At 45.0% G+C, this 24,234-nt stretch overlaps 1 long non-coding RNA gene across 3 annotated transcripts in view; it reads right to left on the reverse strand.

Annotated features, from left to right (window-relative positions):
* LOC107079909 (uncharacterized) overlaps nucleotides 1–20,988 on the reverse strand; it is a 228,533-nt gene extending 207,545 nt beyond the window's left edge. For all 3 annotated transcript variants that reach the window (XR_001480808.2, XR_011183729.1, XR_001480809.2), the window contains exons 1-2: nucleotides 20,782–20,988; nucleotides 16,932–17,102 (exon numbers count right to left, since the gene is read on the reverse strand). This is a non-coding gene — a long non-coding RNA (uncharacterized lncRNA). The remainder of the gene's footprint in view (nucleotides 1–16,931; nucleotides 17,103–20,781) is intronic.
* Nucleotides 20,989–24,234: the final 3,246 nt, after the last annotated feature.

The following is a 24,234-nucleotide window of genomic DNA, read 5'->3' on the forward strand; positions in this document are numbered from 1 at the left end:
CCCTGGAAGAGCCCCAAGCTGCGCAGGCTCTGGAGTTCTCCCACTGTGCTTCAGAGAAATGGGCTTGATTTGATTAAGCCAGAATGGAGTGGCTGTGAATCCAAAGAAAGGGAGAACTAAGTGCATTAGCAATGTGAGCTCGAGAGATACACAGAGAAATAACCCCTGGCAGCAGACCTGTGTCCATACCTGCCACCAGAATTTGCTTGGGAGCGGTCTGGGATGGATTACGCATCCAGGATTCGGACTGAGTTATTTTCCCACTGCATTGTTCCCCTGTTTTTAAGAAGTAAATTTTCATGGTCAGAATCTAGTGAGCTTGTGAAACTGAATCAATTAGATCTTTTTTTTTAATTTTACTGCTTGTGTATGGTTTGGGAATTCAGGCTGAATCATACGTGGGGACAGAAGAAAGACAACCTGTCTGTGCAAAATGTTTTAAAAGCCACCCTGTAGCTCCTTCCTGAAAATACAGTACAGTTGCTTATGTTGGAAAATGGCACTTTCCTAATGGAGTTATCTTTCGGCATCAGTGGAGCAGTCCCTGCCAGCAAGGGCTCAGGTTTCTGTGATGTGAAGCAAGTTCTGAGGGCTCTGTCGAGCAATAACGGGACAAGCAAAGATCAGAAAGAGCTGGGGCTGTGTCAGACACCCACTCCACCTCAGAGAAGAGACGCCCGATGAACTGACAGTGCCAACAGAACACAACAAAATGAGGAAGATTCTGCATGAATTATTGGTTTGATAGGGACAAAACAGTCTTGTGTGGTAGAAGGAGGGAAAAAAATAAAAAAGGTATTAATCACATTTTTTGTCCTTCTCAGATGAAGGAAAAAAATAGAGGAGAATTAGAGAAGAAATAAATAATGTAAAGTATACATTAATTAAACAGAAAGTGAGCACAACAAGAAATTTAAGTTTTGAACACTTTTTAGTTTTGTTAAATTAATATTAAAAACCCAAACAGTGTTGCCTGATTTCATGTATGATACTGCTTTCCTGAACACATGGAAACAATTTTTATCCTGTCTGGTTGAACCTTACTCAAGTTTCTCTCTCAAAGGACATCTTCAAAGGTACAGTACTACTGAAAGTGTCATATCAAACCCGGAGGGAAAGCCTGTGTGTCACAATAAAGGAAAGGAGAAACATTAAATAATAGCAGCCCCATGGAAAGCTGGTTGAGATCAGCTACCACACTGCTTCTGAGTCAATTCAAGCTGGAACTGGTCCTGAAAATTAACCACAAGCCTGCAAGACTGAATGATGGGGAGACGCACAGCACCGTCAGGACTCTGGACAGCGCCGCTGGCTGCAAACAGGAGTGTGCTTGAAACTCACTGCTAACTTCAGCATCTGGGGCTCAGAAGGGGAAACCCCACAACCGCCACACAGAGATCCGAACTCCGAACAGCAGCTTCACCGAGATCCGCCCATGGATAAGGAGGGCTGGAGCAATGCTGATCGGCTGCGAGCACTGCCAGCAAGCCCCCTCGACACACACACGCACCACTCTGCTGCACAAAGGATCAAGAAAAATGAATCTGAAATTGGTTCACTAATCACAGCCCAGCAACATCCAGCAATCTGACAGCTTCCAAGATAGCTAATCAAAATATTTCTCACTTGGAAATACAGTAAGTCCTGCCAGGCGAGGAAGTGAGGAGAGAAGCTGGCATTTTAGAGAGGCATTAGGTAAGCTCTATGCTTGAATTCATGCCTGCTGTACTTCTGAATAATTCCCCGATTCTTAAACTAGGCGGACGTAAGTTGCTATGAAACGCTGACGTGCCCTCTCTGATGAATGATAGTGTGTGAGCATGTCCCCATCTCATTAGGCCTTTCCGGTTTAACATCCAAATGGGATTTATTTTATAGAAGGGATCTTATTAAGCCTGTGGTCTCATTATCCTTTGGTCTACTGGCAGCAACAAGCCTTAAAAAAAAGAGAATCACAGCATGCACTCTTCTAAAAACAAAATATAAAGACCTTTAAACACGAAGCCCTTGTTAATTTTCAAGCAAACTAAAATCAGTGTCTGGTCCTCCGATTAGAAAGGCCCTAATGGGAAAAAAACACAAGTGGAAATGTATTAAAAGGTACAGCGTAAGTTCCTGTTGAAACTTAAATCTACACAGCAGGGACTAAAATACTTTCTACCACTTAAAGGCAGCAAAAATAAACCTACTTACTTTCATCTTTGTTCCAGTCAGAGGAGCTGAACCCCATTATCAGACTCGCAGCGGGCCAGCTTACCCAAAAGTAATTATAAAACATGCACCTGTCAGAGCAGGATTGCTCTGCTTCTAGAAGCGCCAATGTGTGACATTCTAATGCTGCCTCAGAGAAGGGCCTTTCCCCCATCCGTGCTAACTGGGCTGGAACAGTGTTGCCATTTGGCATGTCTCTGTGTGCATCCTGTTGGCAATGCTGTCTAGCCCAGGTTGTTAATTTGCACACCTTGTGGGGGAATAGGGCCGACTGGTTTGTCTTCTCCAGACCACGTCTGCAATCCTTTATTTGGCACCCCCCCGATGCCATGCTTTGACTCTGGTACGCTGAAAGCAACGCTATGTGGCGTGCCTGTGCAGGTCTGATAGCTCTTGAGGGATGGGGGAATGGGGGAGGACAATTACAATCAAATCAAATCAGCCTTTGCAAACAATGAACTGGACCCCTCACACCCTTCTTTTTCAATGAGCAAGCTATCCAAGCATGCTCGGCAAAAAGGTTTTAGGCTTTATAACCTGGAGTTAAAGAGATCTTGAATGCAAATTCCTCTTGGGTTTCAGCAGGTAACCAAGAACCAGCACCAGAACAACTAATTAGACTCAGTGCAGACCTGCCACAGCTCTGAGAAAGGCAGTGCAGGGAGGTTAATGCAGGAAGAGAAGGAGCCCCGTCAGGCTTGGTGTTGGTGTTAATTAACAGGTACGTCAAGGCCGTGGGTTTAAAGCATAATAATTATACACTTCTCTTTCTCAGGAGGGGAGGTCGGTCAGTATGCCATTCTGTACCTTAATACAAAACACTGAAATCTCATCTATTCCTATTCAATATATTCAGCAGAAATATGCGCTGTCATCTGCAGCGGACTGGCGTCCCGTCCAGGGTGTGTGTGTGTGGTGTGCTGCCACAGACTGGCGTCCCGTCCAGGGTGTGTGTGTGTGGTGTGCTGCCACGGACTGGCGTCCCGTCCAGGGTGTGTGTGTGTGGTGTGCTGCCACAGACTGGCGTCCCGTCCAGGGTGTGTGTGTGTGTGGTGTGCTGCCACAGACTGGTGTCCCGTCCAGAGTGTGTGTGTGTGGTGTGCTGCCACAGACTGGTGTCCCATCCAGGGTGTGTGTGTGTGGTGTGCTGCCACAGACTGGCGTCCCGTCCAGGGTGTGTGTGTGTGTGTGTGGTGTGCTGCCACAGACTGGCGTCCCGTCCAGGGTGTGTGTGTGTGTGGTGTGCTGCCACAGACTGGTGTCCCGTCCAGAGTGTGTGTGTGTGGTGTGCTGCCACAGACTGGTGTCCCATCCAGGGTGTGTGTGTGTGGTGTGCTGCCACAGACTGGCGTCCCGTCCAGGGTGTGTGTGTGTGTGTGTGGTGTGCTGCCACAGACTGGCGTCCCGTCCAGGGTGTACCCGGTTTTGAGCCCTTTGCTTGCCAGGATTGGCTCCAGCTTCCCCGAGACCCTGAATTGGAAGAAGCAGTTAGAAAACAGGCAGATGGATGTACCATAGCTCCCAGAAAGTATTGAAAGTGTCTGGGCTCTAAAAGACACTTCAAAAAATACATCTGTATATAAAATAACTACACTGATAACTACTGTACTTGACTAAACCCTTCCTGTTGATTTTTGTTGACACTGAATATGTGTATATTAATGGCGCACATGGATATCTAACTCACATATTTAGGATAAAGGTGTGATTACAGATATAGTGCGATATTCAGTCCTGTTACGTCTTATGTACAAAAATACAGAAAAAGGAGAACAAGGAAAACAGCCTACACATCTGCAAACTCCAATCAGACCACCATACAGAAAGAAGCAAGACTGGAGCCTGCCTTTAGCTTTTTCAGAGAGGTTTAGCTGAAATTACAGGCAGTATGTGCGAAGAAAAATAACAGTAGTGATATACCTATGACTGACACAGTGCCCACACCGTGCTGATCTCCAGCCCTGCCAGCCCCCCTGCGCTTGACCCCAGAGAAACTGGCTCATCGGAAATCAGAAGCGACTGCAGAAGGAGGCGGTAATCTCACTAAGCACGAATGAGGTCAGAGTGAAGGAAATTAAATTGGAAATTTAATAACTTCCAACAGCAGAGAAAGACTACGGTTTCCTGGAATCGGAGATCAGCAGCCCCTACCAGATAATCCAGTACAATTTTGCTGTTATATATATTTTTGAACACCGATATATAGCTTTAAGTAAGAAAAAGGCTCAGTTCTAAGGAAACAAAACCTTCAAGCAAGAGATTCTCAAATACAATGAATGGGCAGCATTCTAACACAGAAGTATCTTGCTAAGCTATAACATGAAAACCACACATCTGGCGATTCCAACACAAGTGATTCTAAATATATATAAACAAAAAACAAAATAAACAGCTACAGCAACTGAAGGGACATAAAACCTAGTGAAGAAATTATACATCAAAGCCTCTGATATGAAAGTGCCATATTTGCTACGTTATATTCCAGATTTTAATAAGGCAGCATGCAAAGTTATGGATAAGCTTGAGAAAACAAGTTATTTAAATATTTCATTACATCTCAAACTCCAAAAGAGACAAGCAGGGTCTACCTGTCTAATTACTGTGTCAGTGGCTGATAGGGTAACTAGTAAGACAGAAGAAAAGTGAAGAACACAGAGAAGTACGATAATTAAGGTTACAAAACAGGCTATCTATTAAATCACTGCGTCTATAAATACCCTGCCACTGACAGCCATGTACCTCACAAGATAGTAATTATAGCAGAGTGCACAAAACAGACAGTGTGAAAAAAACTATAATTTATCTTGTCACTATATTCAGTGAGCGATACTGCTGTTCTTTGCTGCAGAGGGTTATGGGATTGCTAAAGCTTCGCATTGTAAGGACCAAATTTCAGTTCTGGCTGGCTCAGCCCTGCAGGTGGCCCAGATGAACCTGGCCCCCGTCACTGGGGCTCAGGGCAGCACTGCAGTGCAGAGAATATCCTGCGGCGAGTCCTCCCTGCAGGCCCGCCGGGGAATACCGGAGAAGGCAGCAGACTCCAGCGCGAAGAGGCTCCTGTGTCACACCTCACTCGGCACTGCGGGCGGAACGGACCACAAGAAAACGACAACCGTGCTGCTGGGTCGCTCATCCCCTGCCCTCTGTGAACAATGAATTAGTGAAGCAAGAAAAAAAAAAACAGTTTCCCCCCTCTCCATAAAGTAAATGCAGTGATGGCCGACTGGCACGGATGCCTGTCGGCTCCAGAGTCGTGGGATCAATTCTTGACTAGTTCCCAAGACCTCTCGAGCTCAGGCTACAGGGTAACACTGCCAAGGGCTCTCCTTGCTTCCACTGGAGCCCTGGCTACCTCCTGCCCCCTAAGAGACAAGCAGGGGGACTGTTCAAGAGGATTTCTCATGTGGGGGAGACTGTACCCAGTACAACGACCACTGGGTGTGGGAGTGTCAAGGAACAGAACTGACCCTGCTGGGCTAGATGGCCCCTTCTTCAGCGCTAACTTATTGGCAACTTATAACATTGGAAAGGAGCTACACCCAGTATGAGGGCTGTAAAAACAGATGAGCCTTCTCCAGGTGGCAAAAACGTTGTGTTTCTTTTCTTCACTTTTCAGCATGGAATTAACCTTTACTTGTTCCTCTGCAGCCTTACTCATGCAGACGCAGGTATCTACTTGAGCCATTTCCAATGTGTAGCCTGGTAACCTCTCGCCTCCCAAACCTACGCTGGCAGGCTGACTGGCTATGTCATGTGAAGCAGGAGTGCGGTCTGTTCCTCATTCATTCTCCCCGAATGGACACGTTCTGCTACAATCTGACCCTCAATAAGCAGGGGTAGGATTCAGCTGAAGAAGACGTGAGTCTCATGAAACCGTGATAAAGAAAGAATGCGATACTGAAAAAAATAAGGATGATCCAGAGACCACTTCCTACTCTTCAGTGTCTGTTAATCTGAAAATTAAAAAAAATCACTTTCCCATGTGACTTTATGATTAAAACTGAACAGAATTGTCCAATCTGCATTTAAATCTACTATGTTACCCCGCAGTAGCAGGAACAGCACTGAAGTGGTTGAGTCAGATTCAAATGATCACAAACAGCACACGCATTATGCAAAACTGGAGAAATAAATACACAAACATTGAAAAAACACTACCTGGCAAGATGCAAAGTGTTGATATCATTAAAAGCTGTTCAAACGAAAAAGGTCTTTCCCCCATCTCTCTCCACTGAGGAAGCTTTAATGCTTGCTGTGACACATTACATCAGGGAAGGGATAAGGCACATGCACTGATGTCCAGTGACAGCTCATCACCATTATAATGTCTCCGGATCAGGCTTCATAATCCAATTCCCTTCACTTGGCACTAAATTACAGAGTAAATAGGTTTTGCACTGCAGCGTCTGGCACCGTGTCACCTTTTAAAACACCCACCTCCTACCTCGTGCTCCTGACAGGCTCCTCATTTCTCTCCAATTCTGGAGGCAGGAGCAAGGGCAGAAATCTCTTGATCTCCCACAGAGGATGTGTTGGTAAGCCTGGCCCAGCTTACCAGAGAACAAAGAAAAGGACGAGGGTCACAGTCGAAGCTGAAACCCTGGCTTCTACCACGGAACGGCTGGCTGAGATTCTCGGATCAGCAGCCTGCTATCCGGCTGGGCCCGGATGGCCTCCTCCCGCCAGAGCTCCACCCTCCTCCGACGGGTTAACAGAGCTGCATCTTTTGAGTCTTAAACAGAGAACTGCCGGAGGGGACCCGATTAAAGTCTTGGGAATCTCAAAATCAAACCAATGGACTCAGGAACACGAGCCAGAGCCCAACAAGTGGAAATCAAAGGGAAGTGCATTTAAAACAGAACGCAGGAAGTACATTTTTTACACATAAGGTTTACAAGCTGCTCTATTAGTAAAACGGATACTCTGACTTCTTTAAGCAAAGAGCTGGATGAGATACTTAGCTGTTTTATATGAGATCTTTTGCTACTTTACTTCAGCTACTTATTAATTAGCTACTGAGCAACTAAATGCGGTAGATGAGCATAACAGCCTCCTCTCGCTTATAATCTTTCTTATGAACCTGCTTAATTAAATTGATTAAATATTAAACAGCCTACACCGCCTTGCTCTCCCCCATATGCAGCAACAAGGTTCAGCGCCGTGAGCAGCAAAATGGGAAACGCATCACTGGTGATTGTGAATCCGTTCATAAGAAAAACAACTGGCAATCCTATACTTACTGCAAAGAAAATTCTACAAGTCCCCACTAGCCGCAGGCGATGGCCCACGAGAGACAACGGCCCTAGACTCAAGGCTGGAAGCGCTGTCCGGGGACTGACTTCTCGTGTAGCCAGTGTGCTGTACTGGAAAATAAAGCACTAACCAATTCGCCCCATCTTTGCCGACTTCAAAGCGCAAAACCTCTTTGGTTTTGCAGATTATCCAGGTCACAGGACTAATGAAGGAGCAGTGGAGCGTGGACACGAGTACGGACCAGTCCTGCCTACTGAAAACACCGAAGGCCTGCAGGCAACATTATAAAATTGGTCGGCCTCTTAAAGCACTGACTGGAAATACCTCTTTCGGCATCCCAAGCTCGCACAGACAACGGTAAAGGGGGAATGCGCTGTTCCCTCAGCATAGTCAAAATGCCAAGACTAGCAATTTTACTCTGTTGCAAGGGAGTTCATTACATTCTGCCCCCATTTAAGTCAAAACTGCTGCTAAAGTGTTCACCCACAAAAGCTTTCACTGTAGCACAGGGGCAGGGAGCTCGGCGATGTTCCAAAAAGGTCAGACTTCGACCCCCCGCAGCAGAACAAACAATGCTGATTAATGCCAGTATCTCCGTGAGTGACCGTGACATCACCAGCCCACAGCGCTCACTGTAATCTGCTAACAGCCCAAAAAAAAAGAGAATGTTTAGCTCCTGACACTTCACCGAGTGTATACTTTGGCAGAATTAAGCCCTGTTGACAAGACTGCGAAGAGGGCTATTCCTAAGGATCCAAATGGTAGTGAGTAACTAGAAATTAATCTTTATTTGACGATAAGCTTACCTTGACCTTTTGCAAAAAAAATGACTATCTTTCTAGTATCCAGTGTCCTACCCACAAGACCAGAAAATTAAAACAAAATACACAGTAAAGGTTGTCCACACCAAGCTCCGCAGAGCTCATTCCGCCTGTAGATTGTAAGACACCATCCGGCAGATTTGCACAAATAGCAGGCATCTATCTCTGTCAGTCCTAATGAAACGCATCTGTTTCGAGGCTGGCAAACACTGCTGTGGAGAATTCATGCTACCTCCATCAATGACAAATACGGCTGCAAGTCGATCCTGTATCCCTCACTCCCCCACCCCCACCTCCACGTGACCTGCAGTCCTCACCCTCTACCTGTAGGCTCTGCCGGAAAAAAAAGAAAGCAACCAAAAGTAAAGGAAAGCCCAAAAGAAAAGAAGAGAGAGGGGCGGCAAGAGAAGCGATAAAAGACAAACAATAACAGTTGCCATGGCAGCAAAGAATAACGGATGAGGTAAGCTGGAGTGCAGCTTATTAACTTTCTGCATGATTTAATCTGCATCAGACTCATTAAACCTCTTCGCTCTGTGTTATTTTATAGCATCCCTACCTGTAAGGAAGCACTCACCGGCTTATGTCTGCCGCCTAAAGGCAGCACGATAGCAAATTCTGTCAGGGCTCAGCAGGAACTCAACCCACCATCAAATAATAACTCCTTTGCTTATGCCTCAGCTCTGGCTCAGCTTTTTTGGAAGTTTGGAGGACCTTGGTTCCTCCGCAGTCACGAAAGGTACTAGATTTAAAGCCAGCTGTGGTCTAGACAGCTGATGAGGTGGCTTTGCCCGCGATCAGACATACCGCTGCCAAGCCGTGCAGAGCAGGAACCCTCCAACTGTGATGAGTGAGCAACATCTAAGAATCTTTGTGATGCAAGATGGAGGCTACAATCCATTGTCTTTTCCATCTTTTGAAATGAAACCCCATCCCTGGTGATGAGAGATTTAGAACGGAAGAACTATCCTGAGTATACACACAGAAAACCTGAAGCAAAAGGGTTCAATTGGCCCCCGTGTCTCAACCTGGCTGGTCGAAGGTAGAGGAACACAGGCAGGTCAAGAGTGAGGCTCATAGGTAGAAAGGAGTATCGCGCTTTCCTCTGAAGGAGCGATAAATGGCAAGTCATGGACCTGGCTCATTGTCATCACCGGCACACCGCAAGACTCCCGGTTTAAACCGGGCTGTGCCAACTGTGGCTGCACATATCGGCCGCGCAGAAGGGTGCATGCAGGAGACCGGATGCCGACGGGATGAATTTGCATGCAAAATCCCGGTTTTAAGGCGGCATGACTGGGCCACCGGCGCTGCCTGCTGTGTGACAATAACACCGTTTTCCAGACGCAAATAAAATCTGTCCGGGGCTCATTAAATTCAACGCGATGTTCCGCTTCTGTTTTAGTCGCCAGCTTTCGCTCCTCAATTAGGCAACAATAACACTTGAAAAAGCACAACGCTAATGGGCTTGAAGAGTTTAGGCATATCCCGCATTGACTAGAGCTTCTTTGCAACCTTCGCTAATTCGATTCTTGCCTCTTCCATCCGCAGCTGGGGAAGCATCCAGCATTTCCCCAAGGCTTACAGGCTGAGACGAGCAGAGAAGTCGCTCATTCTTCCCCCTAGAGCCGGTTCTTCATGTAATCATATCTCCCACTCTCTGGGCTAGAGTGTGGTATGGAATCCAACATGTTAAGCATAAACTGATCCATTACTTGCAAAATTGCATCTGTTTTGCTGTTGTTTGATGCTGATGATCACTTTCAAAACATGCAGAAACACTTGTCACGCGCAATCAGCAAAAGAGGTGTCTTCTGCATTTTAAGTAAATGTACATACTTCCATTTCTACGGATTTCAAAACTGGATAATGAGGACGCTTTACAGGAGGATGAATTGGAAATGTTAGAACCTTTCTGAACAATAATGACTAGAATGTGCAAAAAAACCATCGTGTGTATATCAGGCGATGCAGAGAAGCAGTTCTCATTTAATAATCATGGCATTTTCCAACTACTAGTTCTCGTTGAGAGAAAAAGCAGTTCAGTGTCAACTAAAATCCCACCAATTTAGAGTTGTTTCTTTTTGGGGAGTTAAATCTGCTTAGCTGGTGTGAAGCTCTACTTTTCTGGCCCATACATGTGAGTGTATGAATACAAAATTATTTTACTGATCATTAAACCACCACCCTGTCAAAGCACATAAACGTAAATGCCCATCAGTTATCAGCAGATGCCAGTATTGTAATACATACATTAGCTTGTACAGGGAACCTGAGATTTCAATGTGAATTACATCAATACCAAACAATCATAAAGATTCATACTGCAGCAAGTCAATGCGCTCCCATCTCTAGGTGCTGGATCAATAACAAATGAGGTCGACATAAAGCTAACATCAGAAGATGATCCATTTCACAAGTGGCAGAGTGATCGTTAGAAACCAAGCTGTCAGCCAAACATTTTTTGTGCTTGTTACATTGAGTTTAAACTGCAAAAAGCCAGACATGGGTACAGAGGGGAGACAACCTGTCATTCTATGAAAAGTGCTGCTTAAATGGTTTTCACCACTTAATTTATGGCAATTGGCTTTGTGACACTTTTGCAAAGTCAAGACCCGGAATGTTTCGAGTGCCTGTCAGGGAAGAGCACTGGTCTGAGAACACTATTTTGGTCTAAGAATGTTACCAGTTCAATAAAGAATATATAGCAGAAACTGCCCAGGCCTATTCCAAATTGTTTCTTGTTATACATAAAATTCTCATAGTTACATACCGCCGTAACAGGGCAGCCAGATTTCTGAGGAGAAGAGGATGGAACCACCAGGGGACAGTGAGGAAATTCCCATGAGGAAATGAAAGAATTAGCTGCACCTGTGTAGATCAATCCTTATAAAAGACAGAGATGGAAAGAGGGTTGTCTAGTCAGACCCTCACAAGTCTTTTTGACAGTGAGACAACAAAATCTCAGGGTGAGATCACTAAACACCATTAGGAAGAATGATTCAACACTAACAGTTTGGATTAAAATAACTATCTCAGTAACAGCCTCTGTCGTAGCTGTGTCAGCTGCTGGGAAAAAGAAGACTTATTTGGCAGACTGGCAAAAATGTTCCATCTAGAATCCTTTATAACATGGACGATTTAGTGCAGTATTCCCTGCTACACTATCAATCACAGAGGACCTGAAGGGAAGGGAATTCTCTGAAGGGAATGACCCCCTATTTCACGTGGAATGGTGACGTTTCATGATCTAACTGATTAAAGTTAGAAAGAGTGAACTTGCCATGGAGAAAAAAACATTCCCAGTACTAGAAAAAGTTACCTTTTGTACAGTTTTAAAACTCTGTAAATCAATTTCCTTACACGCCACTGTACATTCATACTCATTCAAGGAACGAAGTGTTGATATAAAGCCATTATTTCATCACCACATATAGACTGATGAGTATCAGTTTACCTACAGTGTAAGTGTATTAGTTGACCTACAGAAAGAAATTAGGTAACAGTCCAAAGCTTTACGGTATTGCCAAGTGGACCTTATTTAGATTTCTTTGACCCCTTTGAATCAATCGTGTTAAACGCGAACGAACACATTATGCTTCACATACTGTCATTTTTGTACTGGGACAGATGAGATTAAATGTGCTGAATAATACAAAGCTTGGACTAAATAGAGAGCTGTACCGCCAAATGTTCCTTCGTTAACTTTTGAGTCGAGCTAAATATGAATGAACCCAATGTGTCGCTACTTGCACGCAGGGACAGACGAGATGACATTCAGTTTCATCAAACGGAGTGCTGTCATGGGAGGGCGTCCCATTACCCTTTTCATAGCGGCGCCTTCTCGAACACTCGCACACTCGAAGCCCACATTTGCTCGCGTCACAGAACTGCGGACTGAGAGGAAGTGCTTAGGGCGCAGTGTGGAGACCTGGGACACCTTCATAAAGGCACATGGCTCCTGGGCTGTTCACACACCACTGCATTCAACAGCACAGAGCAGAAGAGCAGCTTTACATTAAAATGCTGCGAGGCCATCACTTATTTCACCGACTGGCTAATCCTGGCCATATTTCATCACTACATAAACGCAAGAAGGTCTGTATGTTTCATTAAGGCCTTCCTCCTCCCAACACATTCTAAAAGGTCAAGAGATGGGTCTGCTCTTCAGATCTTTAATGAGCGCAGGGCAGCTTATTACAATTTTTCACTACAAGCAGAACAAATGTTACCAGAGTAGGTCTTGCCCTACAAGAGAGTTCTTTTCTGCTCCTTTACTCTGCAGAGGTCAATTTGTTTGCTTTGTCAGCGGCTCTCATCTCAGTCATCTGCTCAGCCGTCCTACCATAAAACAGACGCTAACCCACTGCCTCACTCTCAGTCAATACTCACTAGCTGCTTCCAAACTATTCATTTCCAGTTCAAAAAGACGGCAATTTAGCTTTTATTGTGCTCCACTCCAGAGAACAGCAGCCCAAGTAAAGACACTGTACATAACCCATATTTACACTGTTTGGTGAGCTGGTAAAAGCAATGAGGTTATTTCAAATTTATCTCGTGTGACAAGGTCAGTTCAATTTAACGCAGAAGAAAGTGTGTGTGTCTCCTTTGCTCAGAATGCATCTCACAAAAAAGAAGGAAATTAGATTATCTGTGCGCTTTGTCTAAACCCCAGGAGAATTGCAGTGCTTGGACCAGAGATGGTGTTGGACCCTTCCTGTGACAGCTGGTGTTGTGGCAGTCGAGAGCAAACTTGCAATTTAGACTTCAAAAGAATAAGAGAAAACATTGTGTTATCGCCAATGCGACAAACACAGGCCTTGCTAATCAAAAATTCGCTTTTCATGGGTCAAATAAGCAAAACTAATGGCACTTGCACCTAGTGAGTGAGCATTACATTACGGGAAAGGCATGGTTCAGGATAAAACTGGGCACAAAAGAGGAGATGGATTCATGAATAAACATGAAAATATAAATCCATTCATGTTCCCATGGAAGTAAAGCTGCAACCCTGAAGCAGTGTGATTTCCAGGACGGAGGGGTCAGAAACACATTTTGCATCCTCCCGCTCACAAACAGCAGAGCTGGGGTCAAGAAACCACATTCAGTTTTGTAAGGAGAGGAAAACGATGTCACATACGGTGAATTCTCTGTTCAAAGCCTTGTCAGCTGGGCCCATACTAAGCAGGAAGTTGAGTGCTGGCTCATTTCCATACCTAATGAATCCTCCGGGGACTTTAAAAAACCTGTTCACCGCCCCCATGTACTGCATGCGTCTGACGCCACACACCTTCCATTAGCAAGAGAGCAGCACGTGGCAGCATGGCGGCACTGAAACACACAACAACACCGGCTACAGCCATCGCCGACTGGTCAAGCACGCTGAACGGGGATTTGGCCTGAAGACCAGGGCGAGCAAAGTTGCGGGTCTGACATGCATGCGGAATGCAGATGTTGTGGGTGGCAAAGAACCAACTCCGAGACCAGCAGAGAGCAGCAGATGTTCAATTTTCTGGTCTGAGCCCATTGATCACATATGACGCACCAGTGCGACAGCTGTCAGGCACAGGACACATATATTTAGCATCGCCAAAGAATCTAAACCCCAAAAAATACATTCAAAAACTTTGGTAGATTCCCATTAAGCACGTTTGTGCTAATTAGCTCAACACTACACATCCTGGAACTGCAAGATAAATGAGGAGTTGAAAAAAACGGCAGTGATCCAGTGCCTTTGCTTGTTGCCCAAGGACACGGCCAGGATCAGCGGCAGGGGGGTGCAAGTGGCCAGATGATACCGCGACTCGGTCTGACACTGCGACAGCGGGACAGAGCTCTCACATGCGCTGGCACCTGTGGAGGCTGGCAAGGGCGGGCTCTGACTGAAGAGGCACTGGCAGGGCTGGATTTCCCAAGGCACCACCACAGAGGGGGACTGGGGGACTGCAGCTGCAGGTCCCACGACCACGCGCCTGAAAACACAATGACGCCCCGAAATCTCTTGATTCGGCCTTTTCCCCAAAGTCAGGAGACACAGTACATACACAAAGGGCAAAACATGCAGTAGAGATGCATTTATAAAATGATCTTTTTCAAACCTTTTAAACCTTTAGCTCGTGTCTCTGTTTTTGATGAGTTGCGGTTCCAGCTCAGAGTACCGTAAAGGGGTTTTAAACAACAGCACAGAACTCAGATGTACTTAATTAAACCACAGCTCTACTTGGAACATTTCACAGCTCACTTCAAATTTTCCAGCAGGATATTTTAAGGGGCTCAACAACACAAGGTCATTTAAAAAAAAATGCAAATAAGGAGGGGAAAAAAAACAGCAGTGGGATCACAAGGACCAAACTGGAGGTGATCATTCCATTAACAGCACCAGTGATACAAAATCAAAAAGATCAAAAAGATCTTCTACCCCACACATCTGTCTCAAACCGATTGGGTGATATATAAACAATAACGAAGGAGCTTTTCAAATGTAAGTGCCTGCAATTGTAAAGAAAACGTCTTGAACGAACATTTGATTTCCTTTGGAATTCATTCTGCATTCATACAAAATCTAATTCTTTCTTTCTCAAATCCATAAACGTATTTTAAGAACTTCTTCTTTTGATTAAGTAATAATTGAATGGCAGCTAGTTATTTTTACGTTTGAATAGCTATTTTATAACAGAAAGGGGGTAATTCCATGTCATTTCAAAATTCTCTATTTATAGAAATGAAAAATGAGTACTGTGTAATACCACTCAGTGGAAATCAAATTTTGCTTTCAAACTGAAAGCTCAACACAAAAGCAATCTGAAAATGAATTAAATTTACTCACAGTAACTTGAAACCAGGGATAATCCATTTCTTGAGAAGCTAAAAAAAAATGGGCAGCTATCTGCGTGAAAAAACAGAGTATTTCATTGCGACCAATGTAGCGAAAAAATCTGAACGATAAAAACAAAAAAATCAAGAAGATTCCCTAAAAACTGTGCTTGTGGTCTGAAAATCAGTGTGAATTAGTGGAACACACACGTTCATTTGGAGAGGCTACAGCCAGCTCTGACATTTCAGGTCTATACATTAATTTGACCAAACTCTTGAACCCATGGGCATGACATAATAAATAACAGCAACACCATCTTTAGCTACTTCATGCATTTTTGGAATGTATTGAAATGTTAATTTATCAAGAATACTGGTAATGTTTTTTTGGCTCTGCCTCAAACAAGTCTAGGAAATGCACTACACAGCAAGTGTTTTTTTACCAGAAAAGACAGATTTTCTCCTAGCAACCCTGAACAGGACATTCTGGAAATCCCCACAAAGCCTCTCTACAACGCTTCTATTATCGTCACTTGATTGAAGAGGAGTTAATCGGCACAATTTCAATCTGTGTTCCATCTTAGCCTGATCTGACCAGTAACGGCCACTGGCACGGAGATGAAATGCACCTTCTCTCCAAACACTTGCTACAATTACGTGCTTATTGAGCTAAGCTGACAAACAAGTTCTGTCAAATCTGTTCAACTCAGCAATATTATAGGGGCGAGCGTGCACTCATTTCCTCGGTCACTGCAGGGAGTCACACAGGCAGTGCAATTCTCTGCTGCTGTTTCAGCTCAGTGACGGCTAATCTCCATTTGTGACTGAGTCTGCAAAGACAACTGGAGCCCCTTATCCTCTGTACAGAGGGCCCGGGCAGCGTGCACATCTCAGCCACTCACACATTACAAGCACTGAGCAAGTCACGAGCCATGAAATAAGACCCAATTTAAACAATTCGCAATGGCAGAGCTCCCCAAGACCACAGGGTTCACAGGGATTGATGCCACCCTACTGCTGCCAAGCTGCCTGGCATGAGAAAACAGACACATGTCTCACTCTCGCAAAGCCCCCAATCTGCCATCTCAGGCTGGGGTGAGTTTAGGACTCCCATGTGTTCCGAAACTGAAATGAATTCACACACCAGCCTAGCATCTCCATAGCTGCACTGAGCTTTCCTTTTTGTGCTTTTTTTTTAAAAACTCTTTTCACATCTGAATCCATTGCTTTGACTGACGAGCCCCATTGATTTTCTCAAGTAAAATGAGTGCTATTTTTGCTCTTGGAATTTTCTTCCACTCCTAAGCCTCCCGGGAGGCCCACACAGCCACCTGTTGGTTTGTGTTCCAGCCGAGCTCTCGGTTACAGAATTGAACCCTTCATAGACACTATTATAGAATTAATTTGAGCTGTTTGATAAAATGTTAAAAAAATAACAGAAACTGATCAAACGCTCAATCTTCAGTGTGTCGGAGGCAGTGTTTTAGGCTTTTGTAAGCAAAATCCAAAATATCTTAAGCAGAAAAAAAAACTCCAATCAAGCAACACCTTAGTTCAATGAAGCCTTCAATGAGATAATTCAGGTGGTCTGGAATGAGAACCAGCAGTTGTGTGATCCTCCGGGACCAGGAACCCCTCTTCTATAACACCTCCATGGCCTACTTACCCTCTGCAGAGGAGAGGGAAAAAAGACGGAGACCTTTGTTACCAGTCTCAGCCCCGAACTAAACACACCCCATAAAATATTCACAGAATGACCTTTACCAGGCAGGCTTGCTATTTTGGAAATAATGAGGGGGGGTGTAAAGACAATTCGAAAAAAGGCAAGGTGACCTTTTGCAGATAAGGCCCGGGAAAAGTAGACTCTTCGTGTCGTCATCTGCTCCCGCCTCCTCGCCTCCCACGCGCCGGCTGCAGAGAAGACTCCCGCCTGCCTCCACCCATGGCCGCCAACCAGGAGGCGTCGCAGCATCCTCAGGGCACGGTGGCGCGCACCGCACCCGGCTGCTGGGAAACAAAAAGATCAAACACGATTAAAAAACCGCCACCGCTTCCCGGCTTAAAGCCGGGCTGAAACGGCCTCGCCCTGGCTTTACAGATCGGAGCTGCGCTCATCATTTAGCCCGGCCTTCAGTGGAGGAGCGATCAGCACTGGCAGGACGGCTGTCACCTCAACACTGGAACGTGTCTCAAAGACGACACTAGAGCACAAAGAGGAACGAAGATGCACAGCAGCGTCTAGCCCAACAGATACCTCCAGAAATATTCCCTTGAGTACAGCACAATAAAGCTTCCGCCTACATGAACTGGATTTCATCTCTGTGCCACCTTAAAACCTTGCTAAGCGCAGGTGGTGAAGATGACATTTGCTGAACTCGGCTTTTGCCATTTACACTAACCTGAACGCCAGGCTCGTCATTGTAACCAAAGCAGGTCAATATATTCAGGTCAATATTCCACTGACCTCTCACTGCAGACAGACGGCTGCCGAGTGTCCTACAAAAACCGGCTGAAGGTTTATAATGACTATTCAAGTGACATTTAACAGGAAAGATCCATGGCAAAGCAAGCTTAGAAAGGAACAAATCTGCATTAATAGCCTATATAGAACTAATGCTACATCAGTTCAAGCAGCCCTAAGACAGCCTTGCTCTCTTAAATCATTCCTAAAGACTCTGACAATCTTTATTAAGGTGATTATCACCCCATTCTTGTGGAATTGAATGGAAAGATCAGACTGGAACAGCGTGTGTCATTTGTCTTGTATGCAAATCCCCAAAACACAGGGCTCCTGCGTTCTTCTGGGACCCAATCAGTAACTGCAGAGCCCACAGAGGCACAATGCAAGACGCTGCCAACAATTTCAATTTCATCAAGGAACAAAGACTGGGACCTCAACTCAGAGCAAGCCCAAACTCGTTTCCTACCACCGAGAGCAGGAATCTCCGTGCAACAGTGAGGTTTTGCATTTGACATCCTCCGAGTCGAAACAACCAGACAACCTTTTCCAAGGGACCTGGTTAGCTTCGGTTTCTGGAAGAGATCTTGCGACCCCATTTTTGAGGTTGACATCTGGCTCAGCTTCACCGGGAGCTCGCCTGAGGCTCAGACCTCTCCTCACAGGTTCATTTCAAATGCGATATTGCATCAGGATTTCCAAATTTTTCTCCTTCCTATATTTCATGACTCACTGTTGCTTTCAAATGTTAACCCGCTCCCCGCAAAGAAAGTCAATACAAAGTCAGCAAGAACCTTTTAAAATGCCGACAGCGACTCAGATTTCTCTTTACGTTGTTCTTCTGGAGCGCTTAGTCATCCAAAATTAGGCTCATTTCACTCCTCCCACTGAGCTACCAATAACTCATTCCTCACTGGACTGCAGCCCAGCATCAGGGAGAGCTGCAGAAGGGCCTGTAATCTTGGCAAAAAAGAGCTGTGCAGATAGCTCTTCTGCACAGAAAACCCATCTATACTGGCAAGTGTTCAAGAGTCATCCAGTTTTAGCACAGAATAACAAAACAGCACTGCCCACAGCACCGAATTCTGGTTTTCGAAACAACTCTACTTTAACAAGTAGAATACCATATACTTGATAATGCTGTTTTGCAGACCAGAACTGTATGATCATGCTGCATCTACTACAAACAATTCGGACTGGGCAGTAAAATCATGAGATGCAAACCTGCATTCAAACTCCCATGGAGTTGCAGGTAGTTAACCTATTCCATCTTCCTCATAATTCAGACCCACTCTTCTAATAGCATAAGAAGACCCTGGGCATGTCTGATTCACTGTGTGTCGGTTGAGAGCAGCTCAACAACACAGGCACCAACTGCGTCTTCGGGCACTGGATACAATGCGCTCACAAAGAGAGGGGTCACCTGTTCAGCAAAACCTTGCTCCCGGAATCACTTAGCCTCACCTATTCCACAGACCTGCCACAAAACAGCCTGTCACGGCATGTTACTTTCATTGTGGCAGCGTGGCGCGTTCACAATAAATAAAAAAATCAAATTAAACTAATCTGTCATCAAACACCCTCATTGAACACGGAAAGCTTCTTTCTTTTATGTTTTAATGGAGATTTTAATGGAGGAGTGTGGGCTTGGATAGTTATACTGACTGGCAGGCACATTGTACTGCCATTTCTCGACAGGCGGCATGCACGGCCCCTTCTGCCAAGATATCGGGAAACGAAACAGGTTTTCAAAAGCTTCAGAAGTGAAAAAAACACACAGAAACTCATAGCTACCTCACTGCTCCAGGCCCCCTTATTTTAAAGAGCATCAAAATGACATCTGCAGCAATTACCGATGGGCACACAAATACTTTAGTACACATACCCTAACATGTGCTGAAGCTTTCGGTGGTCAGCATGTCAAAGATGGGCAGACCCATAAGAGTCTGATAAAGGAACACATATGGTACACTGCGGGTCACTATAATTGAAGGCACCATGCCCAAGGTGCCCTGGGTTTAGGGTAAAGAGAACAGACCCTCAGCTCTTAGACAAGGAAAGACTCATGCTTGTAACACGTTCTTTAATCTCAGATCAATCAGGGTCACTTTAATTTGCCGATTTAGTCTAGTCCAGCAGATGCCCTTTAATTCCAAAACAAGACTACAGGCTCTCGTGCAGAGGAAGAAAGTGGGAAGAGAGGGCAGGGCAGGAAAGGAGGGTGAGAAGAGCTGTGTCATGCTGGCATTGTTGTGTTATCTCTGCCTCCCGTACAAAAAATAGAACAAGATCAACACTTACAGCACTGCCATAGTTTAACAAACATGTTGTGTTTGCAAAATCAGAAATACCAGACTTCCCCCCGCAATCACGATGAAACATACAAATACTAAAACAATGCATAAACAGATGGTAGATAGGTCTGAAACTTAGGAATATCAATGATGCTCTAAGGTGGTAGGTCAGTTGGTTACACTAGGTGTTGTTTGCGACTCGTATGTTTTAGGGAATTTTTAGGTCTTAGGTCTTCAAATAAGCGGGAAAAGCTTTTTTTAAAAAGGCTCTCGCTGTTGGAATCGCGCCCTTGGATGAGTATTCATTCAGGGCTCCGTCTCTCTGCTCATGAGACATTACTACGATCGCTGTTTTTTCAAGACAGCAAGCGACCTGTTGGCAATGCAGACCCCAGCTGTACTGTACTGTCTCTCTGTTCAGTTTGAACGCATCTCTCAGTCCACGGGGAGCAATCCCAAACGCACAACAAAGCGGACTTTATCGTTAAGGGCCGTTTAGTCAGCCATTTTGAAAACTTTGACAGTCCGTTAAAAAGTCTGCAACAGAAACATCTTTGGAGGCTTCAAAACGAGAAAATATTTTTTAGTATTTCACTAACGATTACCTGAGATTATGAAGTCTCTTTTTGTGATTCATTACACTGAACGGTATAGAGGTGAAACTCCACGCAAGTTAATTACATTTTCTGTTCCATCTTCTCCCAGTACAGCACGGGTGCTTCTCACACTTAAATAAGAAACCTAAAAGAAGGCAGACACGTCAGAGTCCCGGGAAATACTGTCTCCTGGTACCAGTGGTATTATGTTAGTAAGATAATATCTTATCTGCGACTAGTAGTGCGCCATACCGTTGCCTGCGCAATTGCGTCGACAGGGACAATTATCCAATATATTGTGTAACAACAGTCGTTAGCTGATTAGTGGACATCACCTGGTTTGCAGAGTCGGAGGAGACACGCAGTGATGAAATCTGTCTTATTAAACTCGTGAATTCTCCGTGAACACAGCGGTTAACACGGCCCGGAGGCGAGAGAGGTGAACCAGTCCTTCCCGCGCAGCGAGGGACGGTTTCCGCTTTCCTTCCATGGCGGCCTGCGCTTCCCGCCCTGTGAACACAAAACGGCAAAATCGCACGTCGCTGTAGAGGCGCTCTACTCCATCACAAACGGAGACACTCGCTACACTCGTTGCGTAAAATCTGAAACAGCTGTGAAGATGTAAGACATACTGATTGGACAATAGTGAAGTGTTGTGAAAAGATACAATGTCGCCTCAGTTACTGATAATGCTCTGGGCCACACAAACTCCACAAGTCCCGTTACCATTTTTTAAATATAATATGACTGTTGCCAATATAACCTTACTTCATTTCTAAATAATAATATATACATTATCAAACGTATCTTAAGCATTTACTAATGCGTACTAGAAATTAATACCTGCTTAAAAATCATATTGTAGTATGATATACAGAGAACTTACTGCTGTATATCCAGAATTGGTCACAATTAATGTTCACGTTAATCAAATATGAACAGAAAAGAGAACAGGTGTCCTTACCCCTCTGTCTTCACACGGCTCCTACTCAATCCTTGATCACCCAGCGCCGCCTAGAGGTCAGGAGGCTGATATGGCGACATCCTGTTGCTCACCGAGAACTGACAGACGAATTGTGTCCCTCTAACAGGTCGATGATTTTAACAGATCTTTATTACCGTCGATTGAATAATAGAGGGCGAAGTCTGCAGTTTTGTTTACTCTTGTAAGGAGAGGGTTAAGAGGGGACTTCATAAAGACCGTATATCAAAACTGTATTACTGTATACATCCACATACAAAAGATTAAGAATAGTGTATGTATTTGTCACTTTTTCAACAGCTCAAGAGGGTAGAAGAAAAACAGAAAATCTACTGAGGAATAAACGATAAAAGAGATAGACAGAGAGATACACGGTCAGGTATAGAGAGACACAGACATCTAACCCACTTGCAGAAGTCTCTGAATAATGTCTCCTCTCATGATGCTGCGAGCTTGCGCTCTGGAATAAAAACAGAGACCTACAAGACTGCTTTTTATTAGTGTCAGCTCGATCCCCGTTTATTTAAAAAGACACCACGGCACCTGCTGTTAGCACAGGCTGCTGGAGAGCTTAATGAAAGCCCCTGGGACGCCGAGCGGAACTGCACTTAATTTTTCTGATCCCTGACAATTGAAATGATTCACTGACTGCAGCTGAAACCCACAGGGTTGTGGGTTTTGAAATACATGCCTGAAGACGAGTTTTCTTTTCCAGGAGCTTTGTTGAACCAAGGAGAAGTAGCAAAAAAGTAGACAAGACAGACGAGCGCAGTACTAGTGCCTCAAGGGACACGTTCGGTGTGATTGTCGTACCCCACTCACTGATGGATTGCTCTAATTAACAAATTGTTCGACTGGCCAACAAAAATAGACTGGAACATTTCCAGACAGGACGCACTTGCCTGGTTCATGGTACAGAACACACCAACACCAGATCGTTTGTCATCTAAGCACACAAGCAAGCTAATGGCAAAAACAGACTACAGTCCACCAGCGTTGCTTAGTTTTTTACATTTAGTGCTCCTATAAGGGCAAATCAAGCTTGGGATTGTAAATACAGTGTCTCCACCTTCACACCAAGCTTTGCTGATCTATTCCTCTCTGTGCCTTGAGGAGAATTGTTTGTGTTGCTGTCCTGTTGATCAGTCTTTCTGCTCTTCATTTAATTTCTTACACAACTGTCACACACTCTTACCTTCTATGAGGAGAGAAGTATTGTGCCCTTGCAGCTAAAAAGCCTTGTGGATAATTAGTTTCATCTGTCCAGCCATTTTCCAACCGCTTCATCCAACTGTAGGGTCGTGGGGGAGCGAGAGCCGAGCCCAGCAAGCAACGGACACAAGGTGGGGTTCACCCTGGATGGGACACCAGTCCATCACAGAGCACACAAAGGCGCAAACAACACCCACACCAGGGCCAATGTTCCCAAAAAGCTAATTACTGTAACCCCCCAGTATGTCTGGTGTGAGTGTGTCTGGGTACCCCACTGTGTTCTGATTGGCGTTCGTTCCGAAGAACACAGGTTATGAAAAACAAGGTGGTAACATTCTGGAGGTCTGCATTAAAGAAAAAGCAGATATGCCCCCAATGTTATCTATAATTCAGTAACTAGGAAGGAAAAGGCTCCATGCCTGAATAAATGCGTGTCTTGGAAAAAAGCCCTGAAACCCATTAAGCATCCAGCAGACATGTGTTGCCCTGAAGCAGAGCACACATCCAGCACACCCTGTGTCTGTCTCATGGAGCAGAGAGCCGCATCAGACCAGCTGGTTTTACTGGTCACTATTTAATCACCAATTTCTAAAGGCTCCATTGTGGTCAATTATACAGCTAATTTGTTCAATTAAGTAATTTAGACTAAAATCCAAGTACTTTTCATCTGTCAGGGACCAGAGTTCGTTTAATTCAAGAGATCATTAAAAACAGGTGACCTTCAAGATCAGATGGGCTGAGGCTCCCCAGGACAAGGGTTAGTGACGCCCGCTTGGAGGGTGGCACCTGCCTGCAGCAGACCAAAATATAAAAGCTGAGCTTTCCAAAAAAAAGGAATAAAAGAACTGCCCAAGGCAGATAACTCCCACATTATATTCAAACAGGCTTCAGCTCTGGCAACAAACTGGCCGGTAAACGACTTTTCAGAGAGACTCGACCATCGGTGCTTTCAATCCTGTGCCAGAATTGTACTACAACCCACAGCTTAAATATTAAGTTGATAATTATCAGTATTACCAGCATTCCAAGAAGATGGTTGTTTACTTGGCCTATTCGGATATAATTTTAGCTCTGCTGCCTCACAGCCCTTGATTCCTGGGTTCAATGTGGAACAGTGGTGCCTTCAGTGTGGCCCAATCTGTCCGTTTCAGCAGATTTTCAGGACAGGTGTCAGACAGGAGGAGAGGTGATCCCAGGTCTGTCTCTCAACACTGTGCGAGTGCCACTGGCGAAGGGTGAGGTGTGTGACTTGGGAGGGCTGGGGTAGAGGGTATGACCCTACCCCTGAACTGACCACTCGGCTACCCACGTGCAGGTGAGAGGCCATTTCAGTACACTCACGACTCCAGGCTCAGGCTGAGCAATTATTCAATTACAAGCGCTCCTTGTCTTTGAAAACTGGCGATGTGTCACCCTCATCAGTACTAGATGACTGGAGTCAATCCAAGAGCCTGGAGCTGGAGAACACTGCTGAGATTTGCTAACCTTGGAGCACGTGCCCCAATTCCTGAAACTCTAATCTGCCAGCAGGGGACTCTTAACCAGCTGTATCTGCCTTTGAACGTGCAATGCAGTTCTGGGCTAAGGCAGGGGC

This window comes from Lepisosteus oculatus, chromosome 26 (assembly GCF_040954835.1).
Source record: "Lepisosteus oculatus isolate fLepOcu1 chromosome 26, fLepOcu1.hap2, whole genome shotgun sequence".
Lineage (NCBI taxonomy): Eukaryota > Metazoa > Chordata > Actinopteri > Semionotiformes > Lepisosteidae > Lepisosteus > Lepisosteus oculatus.